At 46.5% G+C, this 16993-nt stretch overlaps 1 long non-coding RNA gene across 1 annotated transcript; it reads left to right on the plus strand.

Moving 5' to 3' along the window:
- The first annotated feature begins 4347 nt into the window (after nucleotides 1-4347).
- LOC125083830 (uncharacterized) lies at nucleotides 4348-15245 on the plus strand. The gene is made up of 3 exons (XR_007122389.1): nucleotides 4348-7498; nucleotides 7863-7991; nucleotides 13107-15245. It is a non-coding gene; the product is annotated as an uncharacterized LOC125083830 (long non-coding RNA).
- The last annotated feature ends 1748 nt before the right edge of the window (nucleotides 15246-16993 follow it).

Consider the following 16993-nt stretch of genomic DNA (forward strand, 5'->3'; position numbering starts at 1 on the left):
TGAGACAGTGACTTGAGGGCAAACAGCTAATTGGGAGGGGGTCCCAGGAGCTCCCAGTAGAGAAGTGGGGCAGGGAGGAAGGAAAGGGAAGGGAAGGGAAGGGAACGCCACCTAAGGGCTCATCAAGCTAGGGGTCACTATGGGAAACTGGGTCTTAATCCTGCCAGGAAGTGTTCCTCAACCTCAGCATTACTGACATTTGGAGCAGAATTCCCAGTTGTGTGGGCTACCCTGAAGATTGTAGGAGGTTTAGCAACATCGCTGGTCTCTCCTTACTAAATGGCAGTTGCCAGGAGCAAACACCCCACCCCCAACACACACACCAGGTGTGACAATCAAAAATGTCTTCAGAAGGTACCAAATACCCTCTGGGAGGGGGGCAGAACAGCCTATGGTTTAGAACCATGGGAACCCCAGGGACCTCTGGGCAAGGTGCTGGCCATCAGAAGTCTGGCTGGAAAGCCCAGAGGGGGTGTCACCATTGGGCCCTGGAGTGTCTGCTGCACTCTCTTCTAGAAGATGAGGAGGGAGCAATCTGGAAGGGCGTCTTAGCTCAAGCTGCTAGTCAAAAATACCATAAACTGGGTGGTTTATAAATACAAAAATTTATTTCTCACAGTTCTGGGGGCTGGAAATCTAAGATGAGTGTGCTGACACAATAGGACTCAGATGGCAGACTGCTTTGTATCCTTGCATGGTGGAGAGCAGAGAGGGGAAGCCAGCACTCTGGTGACTTTTCATGGCACTTATCCTATTCATGAGGGCCTCACCCTCATGACCTCTTATAATCCTACTCACTTCCCAAAGGCCCCATTTTCAAATACCATCACATTGGGAGGTATTGGGGGGGGGGGGCGGAGACCAGCATTCAGTCCATACAGGGGACACCCCCATCTGAATATCCTGTATCTTGAATTCAATAAATCTCAAATTGAGCCCACTGATCTCCCTCCAAAAGCCCTCAGATATGTCCCCTTCTTGTAATCTTTTGCCAGTTGATAAACCCACTTCTCTATGAAGCAGAAATTGGAGAGAGTTCTTAAACTTCTCCCTTCCACCCTGTGCTCCTCCGCCCACCTCCCACCCAGCAGGGCTCATTCCACCTTCAGTACTAGATCTGTCTCCTCCTCGAGACCTCCTGCTGCTTTCACACAGGTGGCCTTGCCTCTTCATCCCTCCAATATCACTGCTGCTCCCGCACTGACCTCCCTCCTCCGAGCCGTCTCTGACTTTTCTTTCCAGAAGGCAACATGACCATCACCCTATATTCTATTCAAAATTTAAAAAATCACTTCTGCCACTTTGTGAATGAACTGTCAATAGTTTATCCAGGCATCCTAAGTCCTTTGTTATCTGCAGAGCGAGAGTATCAGAGTGATTTAGAGGTGATCTGCCCTGGATTCAAATCTTGGCAACTCAGATAAATTACCAGTATTTTCAGTTTTTCCAAATAAATGTAAGACAGGGATCAGCAGTACCTGTGTGAATAATCCATGAAAAAGCACTTTTAACAGGATGTGGCCCATAACAGGATATCGATCCATGGTCTCTGTCGTGGTTCTAGCCGGGCTTCCAAGGTTGTCGTGAGTGTGCAGTAAGGTGTCGCTTGTGGAAGAGCTCTTACTGCCATATGTCATCTCATTACTGCATCCTGTTCCTCATCTGTGCCACAGAATTGTTGGCTCCGGGCTGCATGGGGAGTGGGGACACAGGGAGGGTTAGCACACTGCTGTGTGGAGGCAAGGGCCCCAGCAGAAAGACACACAGAGCGTGCCTCAGTGAGGAACAGAGCGTTGGGTCTCTGCTCTTCTAGCTCCAAGCTCTTTTGAGTTGGGCAAAACACCAACTGACTCATCAAGTTTTGACATTGGCTGAGGAGCTTGAAATGTCTCCTGTCCAAGAATTCACCACTCTGTCCTGTGAGTCTCCTCGGGAGCACAATTAAAGGATCTAGAGTGTTCCCCGGACATGCCATCAGACTGATTAAACTGGTGGAGAATGTGTGGAGCCCTTATTGGATACGGATGGCACTCTGTGTGGCAGCAGGGCTGGCCAGAAAAAGGACAGGCTGGCAGGCTGGTGTGGGTCCTTCATGTTCTGCTCCAGGGCCCCCTACAGACATCTCTAGGAGAGAGTTGGCTAGGGGAGGGAAGACAGGAGGTCTCCTTGGACAGGCTCACCTTGGAGAGTGAGTTGGCGGCAGTGGGTGAGGGGTGAGTCGAAAACACCAAGTTTTGGCAAAGGAGAAGATTCCTCCAGGCCACTTCAGTAACAGAGTGTTAGCAGTGATTTCAAGGAGGTATTTAGGCTGCAGCCTCAGACTAACGGGCAGAAGTGCTGGGTTCATCAGGCCAAGGCCTTGGTTTGTACCCCATCCCGGGAGGGTTCCAGCTGGTTTTCTCTCTCCCTGTTGTTTCTGCTCACCTTCTGTGCTCCTCAGCCTGGGTGAGGAGCCCTGATTTCCCATTCTCTAGGGAGCTATCTCTTGGGGTTTTCTTGCCAGCCACTCCTTGACCTGTGGGGTCTTGTCATGGCGACAGCTGTCTGCTGTGACCGGCTCTCAGGTACCACCCCAGTTTCTTGCTGTTTTCCTAAACCCAGCCCCACCTTCTCATTAAAAGCATCTCTTTGTTAAACTCCCCTTCTTGCCCAGCTCGAGTGTTCCACAACAGATCTGAAATCCAACCTTAGGAATTCAAATCCAGAATTCTCAACCACTCCACCATACTCCTCCACTTGGTCCACGAGTAATATCCCATCGCTTTCATCTTCTAACTAAAACTGCCTTGAACTCCCTCCATCTTGGGGTGGTGGAAAGCCTCATGTTCAGGTGGACACTCTCCTTTCCTCATTCAAAGAGGACAGCAGAAGGAGGAAGGAAGGCTCTGAGGAGGTCTCCCTGGCCCCTGCCCCGATTTCCGGCTGCGGTTTTCTCTAATGCATCGCCATGGCTGTCACTGGGGAAAGTGGGCCTTACATGGTCTGGCTGTCCTTGTCTACAGTTACCATGAGGTTGTTTGCTCCTTGAGGCTGTTTCCGGTTCCTGAATGAGTGACAGAACTTCCAGGCCAAAGGTGCTGCTGGATGACATGTGTGCTGTCCCATTTTATTCCCACAACATCCCTATGAGGTATGGACTTCTCCGCACACCAGAAACAAAGAAACTGAGGCCCACAGAGGTTAAATGATGGACCTGCATTATTTACATGAGACCTTTTCAGTTTTTAAAATGAAATATTTGCTTTTCAAATCTAATTTCTGGCATTAACAATAATAATCTTAAGAGCCAACTATGGGCCTCCCTACCCAGGGTCTGGCTTACTGGTAGACTCTGTCCTCCAGTTGATAAGCTCAGTGAGGCCCCCACCCCTTCCAAGGCACGGAATCCGTCCTGTACATATTACTTTCTCCTTCTTCCTCTCTGTTCCCTCCCCAAATCCTCTTCCTTAACGCTCCTTCCCCCAAGTTACATTTTGAGAGGTCATTAAAATCCAGTGTGAGTGAGCATGTCCCATTAAAACCCTTTTTCTTTTCAAACAGACTGTGAACCTTTCCAGATTCCCCCTCCCATCGCCCCGTTCACCATTCAGCCACATTTAAGCCCACTGCTGACAGATGGACTTCCGCTCTTCCCAAATGTCGCCCTCCCTGGCCAAGAATATTCTATGCACACATTGTTGCTGGAATTGTAACATTTGCAAAGTCTTAACGTTCTGAGTCTCATATCCACAAGGATAATTTTTCTCAGAGTTGTAGCTGGACAAATCCTCACTGAAGGGTGTAAGTTTCCAAGATCGTGGAATTGGAGTTCCAGGAGGCCTCTCAGAGACCTTCGTGCAGCTCCGCTCCAGACAGACGAGGAGCCTAAAGCTCTAGAGCTCGGGGGACCTGATCGCAGTCTCCCATCAACTGAGCCTGAACCTGGACCCAGGCCTGCCAAGACGCGGGCAGTGCCCAGCACCTTTCAGACTGTCTTGCATCTTCTTCCACTTCCTGCCTCACAATGGCGCTGCCTGAGAGCTTTTGGTGTGGGACAGGGTAATGAGCAGGGAGGAGTCTGGGGGAGTGAGGGCAAGTAAGCCTCCCACCTCAGCTCTGCCACTTACTCTACTCCTTTGGGCTGGGTAGTGCACTGGTCTGAGCCTAAGTTTCCAGTTGTTGTTGTAGGCTTGCTTGTTTTTTTCTTTTGTTTGTTTTGTTTTTGTTTTTTAAGATTTATTTGAGAGAGAGCGCATGCAACTGTGAGTGGGGAGAGGGGCAGAGGGAGCTGGAGAGGATCTCAGGCAGACTCCTCACTGACTGTGTAGCTTGACTTGGGGCTTGATCTCACAACCCTGAGATCATGACCTGAGCTGAAACCAAGAGTTGGATGCTCAACCGACTGAGCCTCCGAGGCACCCCAGTCTTGCTTATTTTGAGGATGTGAGGGTATAGATAACCTAGTAGGGTACTTGATGAGGATATAGGTCAAGGAATGTTGCTGTCTCTCTTCCTCATGCTCCTCTGTCTCTCCAGAAAGCAATCTGCTGGCCAGCCTGCCTCCCGAGTGCGGTCCTCACCATCGGTGGTGACAGCCGCTGCTGTTAGCTGTGAACTGTGAACTGTGAACCCCAGCGCTGGGCTGTTGGGCCAAAGGGAGTGCCTGATGGGCATCTGTCATCTGCAGAAGGCTTCTGGAGGCTGGCTTCCTCACCGTGGCCACGAGTCTTCATTTCACAACCTTTCTCAAGTGATGCATTTCAGGGCACGCTTTCAAAATTATTCCATCAGAAGATTTCTGGGTCCACAGATGACTGTAGATCTGGACATCTCTTCCCCTAGGTATGTTGCCTTTCATATCATTGACATGTTCCTTTTCTCGCCCCTGTTAGCACTCTCATCTCAGTTCTAGGGCAGAGCAGGTCTTTGTCAAGGGGAAGAGGGATGAGTATTGATTCCCAGCACTGGTAGCCTTGCCTGGCCATGCCCATTCCTACCTCGTGTAACAAGTCCTCCTTTTTCTTTGTGGCTCTGTGCTCTTCTTCAAAGTGTGCTCCTGAGGCCTTCCTATCTTTGAGCTCATGGAGGGGTGAGGTCTTTCTCTGGGTCTGCGTCCGAACCCATGGTCCAGCCTGGTCTTGACCAGCAGCCAGTCTGTGACCAGAGAGGGTGAAGGGGGACCCCTGTTCAGGGATCCTGGAACCACACCCTAGCAACCGTTGTCTTGAGACTGTCTGGCCTCAAGGAGCTGTCTAGCAAGTAGGGGAAAGATCAGAGATAAATAACTGGTACCCTGTGATGACTGCTGCCATGAAAGTGGGCACGAAGCCAGAGCTGGCACAAAGGAGGAAGGAGTCTGTATCTCTCAGCAGAAGCCAGCACGGGCTCTAGAAGAGGTGACATTTAGATTAAGTTCCCATGCACCAGCCTGGTGGGGAGGGACAGTCCAGGCATAGTGAATCCCTAGAAACACTTCTTGGGTTCTCCAAAGATCCTCTCCTCAACAGTCTCTCCTCCTACAACCTTAGAGATACCTTGATTAATGGTGGTTTCCTCGGCGTCCCTGGTAGAACCAGGGGGAAGGACAAAGCGTGGCACTCAATATGGAAACAGCTAGCATCAAGGTCCCAAAAATTCTCACTCAAGGTAGCCATTTACAAATCTCTTCCGGGTTGCTGTCTGACGGTGCTGTTCATCCTTCCAAGCTGGATCTGTTCATAACAGTGGAAATACAAAAAAATAGAAAATATCTGATTTCAATACAGTGCATTGAGTGTTGACCCTATAGTAGTTAGGAAGGCCGACTGTGTCACTTACTAGTTCTGCGACCTTGAGCAATGACTTCACCCTTTCTGCCTCAGTGTTCTCATCTGTAAAATAGGGGCAATGTTGGAAGCAACCTCACAAAGTTGCTAGGAGGAGTAGTGGGTGTGTCTTAATAAAAAATGTATATTTGTTCTTTGTCCCAGTTCTTGACACAGAACTCCTAAATCCCTTGGGATTTCCTAGGTTATAGGAGGATTTTTTTGTTCTGTGGTGACTCTTAGTGGACCTCTAGATAGCTTCAGGATGTGGTCTGGTCACCAGAAAGATCAAGCCTTATTTAGAAACCTAACACTTTCTGCCCAACTCTCTGACTCTTGGAGAGAGAGGCTGGAGGTTGAGTGAATGAGCAATGGCCAGTGACTTAATCAATTATACCTACAGAATGAAACCACTGTAAGAACCCCTAAATTGGGGGTTTGGAGAGCTTCTGGGTTGCTGGGAGGTTGGCACAGAAACTCTGTGCCCTTTCCCCCACATCCATCCCTCCCAGGGGCTCCTCCATTCGGTTGGTCCTGAGCTGTATCCTTTATAATAAACTGACAACAAGTACTTTCCTGAGTCCTGTGGGTTGTTCAAGCAAATGATCAAACTTGCGGATAGGGCTGTGATCTGAGTCTACAGCTGGCCAGTGACAACATGGGATTTGCAACTGGCATTTGAAGTGGGGGAGTCTTAGGGGACTGAGCCCTTCACCTGTGGGATTTGATGCTATCAGGTGGTTAGATAGGGTCAGGAGAGATTGAATTGGAGGACATCCAGGTGGAACCTGGGGAACTGGAGGACTTGGTTTTGGTGTGGAAAAAACCTAGAAGTGTTGTGAGTAGAAACAGCACAGAGTGGGTTTATTTGGCAAACAGAATAATGTCCCTGCATGGTGTGGATACTCTCAAACCGAGAGCCTGTGAGTCTGTCACTTTTCCTGGCAAAAGAGACTTTGCAGCTGTGATTAAGCATCTCGGGATAGGAAGATCCTCAAGCGTACCCAAGTGGGCCCCATGTAATCACAAGGGTTATATACAAGTCGGAGGCAGAAGAGCCAGGGGACGGAGAAAGGGCCACAGTCAAGGAATGCAGGAAGCTTCTAGAAGCAAGGAGCAGATTCACTCGTTGAGCCTCCAACAGGATCACGACCCAGCTGCCACCTCGATTTTCACCCCGTGAGACAAATTTGGAACTTCTGACCACCAGAACTGTAAGGTAATAAATTTGTGTTGTTTTAAGCCACTAAGTTTGTAGTGATTTGTTACAGCAGGATTGGAAAGCTCAATCGATGCTTGTAAAGTGCTCAGAACAGAGCCTGGCAGTTGGGGAATGCTCCCTAAGGTTGCCTATTATTGTCGTGATTTCTTGCCACCAAGTTCTAGGTTAGACTCAGCGTTGCTCTCGTGTTGAAGGGAAACAACAATGACCTCACCCACCATCAGCAGCAAGTTCCTGACATCCTGAAGTTTACACTCAGGAGGAGGGGACAGATTACAAACAAAGAAGTAAATAAATGTTAGTGAGGAGGAAGAAAGCAAAGGGGACCAACACTGCCAAGCTCCCGAGGTTGGGGTCTGTGAAAATGAGTAGCAAAGTTGGAAATGTCTTAAGACAACGTGACATTGGAGCAGAAGGCCTGAGTACAGAAGGGACAGGGCCCAGTGGGGCTCCCCAGGCAGATGAAGCAGCCAGCTTGAAGGCCCAGATGATGGTGAGCATGGGGGCGTGTGGGGTGGAACAGAGTGAAGGGGGCAGGGAACATCTGAGGAGTTGGGGGCTGGAAGGTGAGGGGGGGAACGAGGGGTCTCCGAGGTCATAGTAAGAAATTGGGATTTTATTCTGAGTGCAGTAGGGAGCCATGGGAGATTTTGACTGTAGCAAAACCACACTTGACTTTCATTTTAAAAGGATCACACGAGGTCGGGTCTTCCCATTGAAGGGGGCTATTGGCATTTGGGGTGGGGATGGTACTTCGCTGTGAAGGCCCACCCTAAGCGTTTAGGATACTTATCCCCCAGGATTTAAAGGCGGTAAGCATCATTGCGACAGCTCTAAATGTTTCTCTGTATTTTCAGACACCTTGAGGAGGGGGTTGGGCAAGTGGAACCACCCGGAACCACAATAACTCTGTGGAACCACAGAGATAATGTGAAGGCGAGACCCTGAGGACTGTGCAGGGAGCAGACAAACCAGTTGGGAGGAAGGTAACTGGGTCCGGGTGGTGGAGGCGGGGAAGGCAGAATTTATGGGATTTAATGATGAACTGGATGTTAGAGAAAGCTGAGGGCAACGAGGACCCCGGGGTTTTTGAAAATTTGTCATCTGTCCCCCAGGTTCATTTGTTTGATAGAGAGAATTACATTTGACTTTTGAGATGCCCATAGGAGATGTTTGTGCGGGTCTATGAGACTGAAGATCCGAGAGAGTGAGGAGGCAGAGAGAAGTTTGGGGGTCCCCATCGTTGTTAAAGCCAGGAAGCTGGCAGAACTCACCCGGGGAGAGAATGTGAACAGAGTGAGGTCCAAAGACAGAATCTGGGCCTCTGGACGCTCAAAGTTCAGGAAGTGGAGAGGATCCAACAAAGGGGACGGAGAAGGAGCTAGCCACTGCAGAAGGAGAACCAGTGGAGTGAAGGTTCTGGAAGCTTGCTGGAGAGAGCGTGCCAGGCTCTGCGTGGGGCCCTCTCAGGTAAATCACCTCATCAGCCACTCACATGAGCCCTGCAATGTTCACGGTATATTGCAGAGAGAATGCTCTTCGAGAACATAATCCTTTCGCTTTAGCTTTTGGCAAATGAAACGTGTAATTTCAGGGTGATTATTCTCATTGTGCAGCATGTTGCCCTTACTTAGCATCTGCTGAGCAGAGCTCGAACGTGGTGGGCGATGGGTGTTCTTATGTGTGATGACACTTGTGTGGCCTCTACCATTTTGGGGGGGCTCAGGAAGACAGAGGAAGCCACCACTGATTCAGGTGGGTTATCCCTGAACGTCAGTCAGCTGTTTCTGGATTTGGTGCATGTTTCTAGTAAAATGCAAGTGGTCAGAAACTACCATAAAATCAAGCAATTTCTCTAGCCCCTTCAAAAGCCAATGAATCCTAGCATGTTTTAAATTTTACCTCCATTTTATTTAAAACAATGTAAACCTGTGCTCTTTTTTATGGAAATGGTACCTCTACTTGATGAAGTTGGGTACAGCCACTGAAAGTGCTTCTGAGCAACAAAAAATAATGTGGAAGAATGCTTACATTTTAAAGATAAGAAGGCAGACTATAATGTTGTAAATTCAATAGATCAAAACCATGTAATGTAAACAAAACAGATGTGCAGAAAAAACCCCAGCATTATAGAGAACCTGCCAAAATATTAATAGTGGTTTTCACTGGGGGGATAGGAAAGTGAGAAATATATTTATCTTTTTTCTTGGTTTTATGTGTTTTCCAGATTTTTGTAATGTGTATATATTATTTTAGAACACTGTTGCTCAATAGAACTTACTACAGTGATGGAAGTAAGCTATGTCTCTACTGTGTAATCCACAGCCACTGGCCACCAATGGCTACTGTACACTTGAAATGTGATTGGCGTGACTAAGGAACTGGATTTTTAGCTGTACTAAATTATACTAAGTGAAGTGTAAATTTAAACATTTTTTAAAAAGATTTTATTTATTTGAGAGACAGAACCAGCAGTGGGGAAGGGCAGAAAGGGAGAGAGAGTGAGAGAGAGAGAAGGAAAGAGAGAGAGAAGCAGACTCCCTACTGAACAGGAAGCCCGACATGGGGCTCGATCCCAGGACTCAGAGATCATGACCTGAGCCGAAGGTGGACGCTTAACTGACTGTGAGCCACCCAGGCGTTCCAGTCAGGTGTAAATTTTAGTAGCAATATGAGACTAGTGACTATGGCATTTGACAGTGCAGTTTTAAATTGAAAAAATGTTATGAAGAAATGTATATCTCAAAATAGCTGTCAAAATAATATTTAAAATATTTATAATAAGTAAATATTTAAATGTGTTTACTGTTATCAAGATTTGAAATTTTATTAATATATGGAAGTTTGACTTCATAATAGGGACTATGGACACAGCACAAGAAAACATTCGGGTTTTTATTTCAGTAGTTTATTTTCTGGTTCCATAGAAAAATGATTCAGCATTAAGCTTGTTTGTACCTCAGTTCAGTTTCAGACTAGAAAGAAACAATCACCCGGATGTCCTTAGTTGTTGTTCTGCAACAATTTTCTGCTCTTATGAAACATATTCTTTTGTAAACATTTCTAGATCTTTACACAAGTTTCTACCATGTGAGTAATACGCTTTGAGGTGGGAACAAACCTTGTTATCCCCACTTTACAGGTGGGAAAAATAAGGTCCATGAAGGTTTGGTTCCCAAAGACATGAAACAAGCAAAGGCAAAGCCTCTTGGCTTTTGAAGCCCATGGGATGGGGATTTTTTCATCTTTCACAATACAGACAGAACAATTTCCGATAAGTTGTCTTGGGAAGGGGTCTACCCTAAGGAACTGGAAAGATTTGCTTTTTAAAAGTCCTTTCAAAGAAGGCTTTTTGTTTCTTTGGTTAGTTGGTTTTGGGTTTGTTTTTTGGCTTCTAGAGCTGCCTTCGTTCACAGAGCAAGTCACTGCACATCTATCAAAGGTTGCCCTTTATTTGGTTGGATCTGTGTCTTCATGCTTTCCATGGAATGCCAAGCAAAAACCTTTTGTCTTTTCATGTGAGCTTACCCTGGACCCCCAGCCCCAAAACTCTATTGCTCTTCCTTCTCTCCACCACACACAGTCCCTTTTGCAGTTAGCCAATCGTAAATCCACATCTGAGATTTAGACAGATTCCGAAAGGTGCTGAGCTCTCCTGGGATCACGTTCCCTGGATCACTGAGGCGCAGTGGACATGGTATGAGAGAGATGACCTCGGGGTTGGAGATGAATGCTTCCCACCCCCTCCCCATGCTCTCTTCATCGGTGGCCCCAAGTGTTTGCTAAGAGCACCAGGCACCAGTGCAATTTAGCACAAATGAATCCACTGAATATTTTCAAACCTGAAGTCTCAAACCTTTTTGGTTCAAGTTCTAGGGAAAGGTTGGAACCAGTTGGGATTTAAAAAATAATAATAATAAAAAATTGGTTCACCCATCTGTTAGAACGGCCAAGAAATATTCACATGAGGAGGACTATCCAAAAAAATGAAGAGTAGCTCTTTTCCAAGACAGATCTCTGGAACTCTCTCCCTCCCTTGCTCAGAACCACTTCCTCTCCTCAAATCTCACTTTAAAACCTTCCTGTTTGTTTTAGCCTATGACTGACTCAGGCCCCATTCATCTTTCTTTCCTCTCTCCCCATGACCACATCCTTCCACTCTCCCCTCACCGTGCACCATGAGAACACTCGCCTGCCTCTTTCCTCCCTCCATTCCTCAGCCCCTTGCCTGTTACCTGCCGACCTGCATGGGCCACCCTCGCCTGGTCTGGACCTGTCTGGAAATGTGAGGCCCTTCTCCACGTGGGTGTCTGCACCTCTCCCCACTTCTCAGAGGAGGAAGGAATGAATTCCAATGGTACTTCTGCCTAAAGAGGTACTTCCCCAGTAGTATTTTTAGGTTACAGGCTCAGACACTCCAGAAACAGAACAAAGATCTGTGAAGATACCAACTCCCAGCCCTGTTTCCCTTGGGATACTTCAGGTAAAGCCTGAAGGAGAGGTGGGAATAAAACACAGGCCACATCAGAGCTGCCGTTTCACCTGCAGAATAGAGTTATGATCATCTCAACTGCGCTTCCTGTTTCCCTCAAGGAACAAGGAAAGTAAATCCCCACTCAGGTTCCGAGGCAGGACCAGCCCTGGGAAAACAGTCCGAGAGTAAGCACAAGTGTCTGAACTCTTTTCCTACGGGCTGTGCACGCGGTGCTTTCTGAAGAGCGTGGTTTCAGTGTGGCTCCCTGGACAATGGGCATGCTCTGGCTTTCCCAGGATGCATTGCTTCCCTCCATCCCAGGATGGAGCCTTCTCCCACAAACGTGGAGGCAGGTCAGTCTGCTCCTGTCCCCACAGTAGCTCACTGCTAACGGCCCCAGAAATACACCCGGAACTGAACGCCCTATGTTTTTTCTGATGAAACACATACTCCTTTCATTTTTGGTCTTAATCTCAAGAACAAAAGCCGCCATTTTTCTACCATGTATTGTGTCCAAAGCACATTTGTACTTGTTAAGGGAAGTATATAAGGCAGGAATTAATATTCCCATTTTACCCTTAAAGGACTAAGGTCCACGTGATTTGTCTAAGATCACAGAGGTATTGAGTGAGGGAGTTGGGATCTGTAAGAATCTTCTAGAGGAACTGCAGACCAACCATAGATATCCCCAGATGAGCACATCAGTGACTGAAAAGGAATAGTCTGGAGAGGCTTCCACATGGTGGGGAATGCAAATAACTCTCAGAGTTGGCTTTCCTGTGGCTTTCGGAGGTTTTCTTTGATTTTTGGTGGCAGAGCTTCTTTTTAAAAACATTTTAAAATTTTTATTTATTTATTTATTTTATCATACTTCCCTCATTTAAAAACTTAAGTGAGTCAGTGTCACCCAAGTTCACTCAAACAGGTGGCAGAATGATGGGGCTCAGAATTATGCTTGTGGTTAAGCCCACCTGTGATTAAGTCTGGAGCAGTTAATTCTGCTGAATGAAAAACAAATAATAAAAAACACATTTAAGAAAATCTGGGAAAAAAAAGTAGTAAGAAATAGAGCCCAACCTAACTTTTGAAGGCTATATCTATAATAGAAAATTTGTTCATTGTGTATTGTGTATTATTTTTCCTCCCTTTTTTTTGTGTATTGTATATTGTGTATTGGTTTTCCTCCTTTCGGGGCCTTCTTTACTATCCAGAATTTTCTCTGAAGGTTGGTGGCTTTGCCCTTCCACTTGGATGGCAAGGTAAATCCAGTTCATGAGATCTTGGACAGATGTGGCAGATGATTTGGGGAACGTCTAGGGAGAGAGAGAGAGAGAAAGAGAGAGGACCGTTAGCAAGGGACCCTAGGATTTTGAGAGCATTTCTGAGTGTAGGTGGGGAAAAGGGAGCAGTGGCCGGGAGGGTCCACACCCGGTGCCTCCATGCCACACCTGGGAACGGTGACTTGAGAAGTGACTGACGTGTTTATTTGGTGTGAGGTCAGCCACAGCTCTGAGGGCAATAACAAGATCCTCATAAAAATAGACCCCCCAGGCTGGGCTGCCAGTCAGCTTGTTCCAAACAAGGGTGGTGGCCTAATAAATAAGATGTTGCTTTTAACTCTCTGTAGGTGGTGGATTCATTCACTTTGTGGATTACACAGCTTCTTCCTTGCCCTCCCAAGTCAAGCCCATCGATTGCTTTTTAACCCCTTCCTGGCTGTGTGCTGCTTCTTTTAAGTGGAGAAAGAGGAAGGGGGAAAAAAGACTGGATTTCAGCGACTATGAACTAAGAAGGTTCTATGAAGAATGAATTGAAGCTATTGGTAGAAATTAGGGGGGAAAAATCTAGCTGTAAGGACAGCACATAAAGACCTGAACTTTTGAGTGGACCCCAGATGAATATGAATGAAGAGCACAGCTCTCTTTTGCAAAGCTGACACAGGATGAGGATGTTCCCGCCAGCGGGCTTCTGCTTGTCATCCTTTCAAATGTCATGGTCAGACCTAGGAAATTCCCTGGGAAGTCCCCTGCAGTTTGTCCATTTGAGTATGATTCTGTTGGATCTTGAGAGACTGTTTGATCTTCAGGAAGCTATTATTATGAAATAGATCTTCCTGCAGTGAGGAGACAGAGTGGTACCTGGAGAGATGAACGGGGTGGATCGGGAAATGGGAATCTGCGTCCTGACTTCAGTCCTGCCCCTACTGGCCTGGTGGCGTGAGGAAAGGCCTGTTTTCCCCTGGTCTCCACGGCTTTGTCTATACGACGAAACGCCACAGAGATGGCGAGAGTGAAAGCAGTGGCCATCGTGATTGTAAGTGCTCACGAAATGATTTCCTTCCTGCCTGCCTACCTCGTTTTCCATCTGTAAAGTGAGGGATCGAACTAGAAGATCTCTGAGGCCCTTCCACTCTAACACTTTGTGGCTTTGTTGACAACACCTTAAAATGTTCCTGCTAACACTCTGGTGAACCTTGGTGTATCAGATTCTATATAATCATAGTGTTGGCTGACATAGTGTTGTCATTTTGACTTTAAGTATTAGAATTATTTTCCCTTCTCCTGATTTTTAACTCAAATTTTCTATTTTATGGCTTTTGCTGGGTTAAGTTGTCACAAATCCTTCAGACAATAAGAAAAAGAAAAGTATAAAAAACCTGGATGGAAATAATGTATTAACTGAAAGCCAGGAAATAAGATGAATACGAATACTAACCAATTGCTTTTACTGGGCACTTACTGTGCATGAAGAGCCGTGCTAAGCACTTTGTAAGCATTAGGTCACTTTATTCTCATTGTGACCCTGTGAAGCCATAATTATCACCTTCACTTTATAAATGAGGAAACAGTATTAGAGATATCAAGCAAGTTGTCCAGGGTCACACAATTAGTGAGTGGCTGAGCAGAACCACAAATCCAGGTCTGGCTAAATCAGAGCAGTGGTGTGCCGACAAACAGACACACACACACACACACACACACGCACGCACACACAAAAAGCAAAAACAAACCCCTAAATCTTAATGTGCACCATTTATTGATTTCCATTCTGTGAATACTCCCACTGCAGCCAATTTCAAGTCATCAACAACTTAAAATAAGCACAAAAAATTCCTGAATAGTTAATAATATGCTCTTGCAAGCTTGTAGAAGCCAAGCCCAAACCTCTCCAAGGACAGCCTGTGTTGATAAGCACTGGGCAATACTGTCTCCCTGCATCAGAGGGTGGGGCTGATGGAAAAGAAGGAAGAAAGGGGAGATGGACAGAGAAAGTAAGAAGAAACAGATTCATTCATTCGTTCGTCTATTCATGCATTCCACAAAGCCTTACTGAACACCAGCTTAGTGCTAACCCTTGTGATCTGTGCTTAGAACTCAGGCATGAGTCAAAGGAACAGGGTGCCCAAGCCTAAGAAGATCAGAGTGTGTTGGGGAGAGAGAGACAGGTAAACAAATATTTTCAAACATTATGCTATAGAAGCATGTATGAGTCTGTGGGAATCCAGGTGAGGGAGGGACCCATTCTGCTTGATGGGCCTGAAGGATGGAGTTAGGCACATGTAATTGGAAGCTTCCAGGTAACATAACTTTTGCTTTCTTTCCAATTTATGGAGTGGCTTCTCTCACTTGAAAGGTGTGCTCAGCTCAGCTGCATTTCAGAACGAAATAGAGAAACCAAAGATGAGGTCAAGAAAGGGACAATGAGGCAGAAAGTATGCTCCTTCAGTTAGGAACGTTGTCTGAAGGACCCCTGTATTCTTCTTCTTCTTCTTTTAATATTTTATTTATTTATTTGACGCAGAGAGAGAAAGAGAGCAAAAGAGTGCACAAGCAGGGGGAGCAGGAGAGATAGAAGTAGGCTCCCCACTGAGCAGGGAGCCTGATGTGGAGCTCTGTCCCAGGACCCTGGGATCATGACCTGAGCCGAAGGCTTAACTGACTGAGCCACCCAGGTGCCCCCGAACCCCTGTATTCTGGACACCAAGCACCATGCTGGTATTAAGTAAACACTCAATAAATACTTGCTGACTAGATGAATCATTGGTGAATAATGAGTCATGAGCTTCAGAGAAGGTTGTTTGAGGAAAAGAGACTAAGAATCAGTAAGAAGTCAGCAGTGAAAGTAGTGATCCCTAAGCATATACGGGATCGTGTAGAGGCATAGAGCGAGGGTCCACATAGAACGTGGGCAGAACTCTGTCTGCCTGTGCTTGCTCTCTCTCTCTCTCTCTCTAATAAATAAATAAAATATTAAAAAAAAAAAAAAGAACGTGGGCAGAGACTCCAGATGCTCAGAGTGGAGGGGAAGTAGACGGAAGAGGGTGTGTCCTGGAGTGTGTGTTCTGCCACATGGTATGCCAGTTGGGGGGCAGAAGATGGGGCCAATCTCTGGTTCCCAGAAATTATATCATGCATTGCTTTGTTTCTAAGTTCAATTTGGGAGAAGCTAAAAAGTAATTGGTATAGTAAAGTTTGAGGATTTTGATGATTTCTTTCATGTTTATTTGTTCTTCTCTCCCTCTGATTATCCAAGAGGAGTCCGCTGTTATGGAAAACCAGGGGCAGTTTGAATATTCTTTCTTGAGACTCTGGAGTGTCTTTATAAGAAGTGTGTCAGCATGTGTATTCTGTAGATGATTTTCCTTATAGCAGTGCCTTATATTTGTAGATGGTTCCCAGATTCTAAAGATCTTTCCCCTAATTACTCTGGCTGGGTCCTCCAAACAATCCCATGAGGACATTAGAGAAGACGCCAAGGTCTCTATTTTACTAAAGGAGAAAGTGTAACTTGAAGAAGTCAAGGCACTCACCCAGAGTCCTACAACTGAAGACAAGGGCCCAGGATCATTCGTTCTCGATGTGGAGAACTTTGTATTCACCCAGCTTACCTTACACTGATGCTTACCTCCTGGTGCGGACAAGACCTGGATGAGGTACGTCACCAGCTAGAAATGGTCCTTCTGACTTTTTGAGAACTTCTTTCCCCTTAGTGAAAAACTGAACCTGTTTGCCCCAGTTTCTCAGCCACCTTATGACTCGGCGAGCAATTGCTTTAACTCTGACAAAATGAGGCCACCTCCAACCTAAATGGAGCCCGTTTTCAGAGTAAGACCCTGAGTGGAGACAGCTCTTTCCTGGAAGGATAACAAAAGCATGCTTTTGTGTGTATTTCACTTGATGGAAAGGAATCCCCAGCGAGGCCATTTTTTCCCCTTGAATTCTCTCAAGTCTAGAATGTAGCCAAGTTTCCAAGATAATCTCAGAAGAGCCATTCATCTATGAAGATGGCCAAATTGTCTTCCAGCTCAGTAGACAGGGTATGTTTGAGAGGGGAGGTGTGGGGGTGAAGAGAGGGGTGTGGGGAGAGGATGAGGGAGACAGCAAGGGAGTGAGACGTATGAGGGAAAAATGTGTGCCGACGAACGCTGACGGGGAGAGGAGAGAAACCAAAGGGCCAGCCCTGACTCTGGGGTCCCACCTGCCAGGGACACTTCCAGCTGATCCTTTTTAGGAC

The sequence above is a fragment of the Lutra lutra genome, chromosome 13, assembly GCF_902655055.1.
Source record: "Lutra lutra chromosome 13, mLutLut1.2, whole genome shotgun sequence".
Classification (NCBI taxonomy): domain Eukaryota; kingdom Metazoa; phylum Chordata; class Mammalia; order Carnivora; family Mustelidae; genus Lutra; species Lutra lutra.